Source organism: Pinus tabuliformis, chromosome Q, assembly GCF_031772625.1.
Source record: "Pinus tabuliformis cultivar Carrire ecotype Pingquan chromosome Q, CPIR1, whole genome shotgun sequence".
In the NCBI taxonomy this organism is placed as follows: domain Eukaryota; kingdom Viridiplantae; phylum Streptophyta; class Pinopsida; order Pinales; family Pinaceae; genus Pinus; species Pinus tabuliformis.
The window spans coordinates 373,766,019-373,767,517 of record NC_142296.1 but is presented as its reverse complement, the minus strand read 5'-3'; the positions used below and the strand labels follow the sequence as shown (position 1 = coordinate 373,767,517).

Below are 1,499 nucleotides of genomic sequence, written 5' to 3'. Positions count from 1 at the left end.
CCTACCTATGGAATAATAGATGAATCAGTTATTATTTTTTTTGGAGTTACTGCCTGGCCTAACATGGTATCAGAGCAGGTTCTTTTTAGCTCTTGTTCTTTGTAACTCCCTCATGCATAGTCTGCTCATATTCTGCCCATGTTCTGCAGGCTGACATGTCTTCCATATCCCTGCGAAATCTCAGTCATTGTTTAATAATTTCGTTGTGTGTGAGTTCCATTTTGCTATGCGTTATACGCATGAATTCGTTGTGAGTCTCAACCCAAGCCTGTGCCTGCCTATTCTTCTGAATACATTAATCGCTCTCTGGCTGTCCTGACATGGTCTGACTGTTCAGTTCTCTGACTGTCATAAACGTTTCAAAAAGGGCGTTATTGCACCTGCGCCTCCATTGCATGAATTGCTTCACCTGATTATGCTACGCCTCCATTGATTATACTCTGCGGATTCCCACATCTCACCTGCGCCTCCACCGAGCAAGTCATCTTTTTGTTTGTCTCAGGCCGCCGGGATCATTCTTTTATCTTTGTACTCATGTGCCTTACCTGAGCTGTGAGAGTCCGTGATTTGAATCAAGGTCTTCATCCAACTCACCAACTACACTAATGTTATCTCCCCTGATGATGTACAAGCCCAAGACAAGTTGCTCAACTCCTGTCCTGGTGGAATAGACCCGCTCATGAGATTCATCCATAATGAGATTGGTGGCCTGATCATATCCCTTCAATATACCCACTATGTTACGGCCATCGTTGGTAATGACGGATATTGTTTCATTGACTAAATCCTCCAAGCCTGAGATAATAGACATGGCGGAATGCGTATAAGAAGTAGCGCACAATAATATTGATTTGGAAATACGACGACAAGAGAAGCTGAACAGATTTAAGCAACGAAAGAGAAAAAAAACGAAGCCTGTTCGGATTAAACTCCACGCCGGCTAAATACACAACGAGATTACCATAGGAGAGTCCGTGATTTGAAGGCTTCATAGGTCTACAGCTCGAATCCATTTTGTGCCGTTCTGCTTTGGCAGTTATCACGCGCTCATTGGTATTCTTTTGATTTCGCTGAGAAGAGATTTGGTGTATGCGCTCTGCAATTTTATTTTTTGAGAACGAGGTCTCGGTTCGCCAGAGAAGAGTCCACAACAGCCGCATAGTCACAAGTTATGTGGAGTCCAGCAAGGTGTTGAAGAAGGTGAATAGTATCAATACGCAATTTTTTTTTTAAATCATTTGAATGGTATAGTTACAGCATGCTGCGTTGTATAGTTAAAGCATTGAAGTGATATGTAATATATAAATATATTACATCTTAAAACATTGAAGTGATATATCAATGAAATGTTGGATGCTTTTATCAAACATTGGAGGGATTTGAAGAAAATAAGTTTGAAGAAAATATAGTGTATAAAGTATTGGAAATCTTTTTGCCCTTTTGAATACAATTTCATTGTATATCAGCAGAAGTATTTTTTCTATCAACAGAAGTATTTT

General features: G+C 40.1%; 1 pseudogene; it reads right to left on the bottom strand.

Moving 5' to 3' along the window:
* Positions 1 to 295: 295 nt before the first annotated feature.
* Positions 296 to 811, bottom strand: LOC149219725 (sm-like protein LSM8 pseudogene; annotated as a pseudogene).
* Positions 812 to 1,499: the final 688 nt, after the last annotated feature.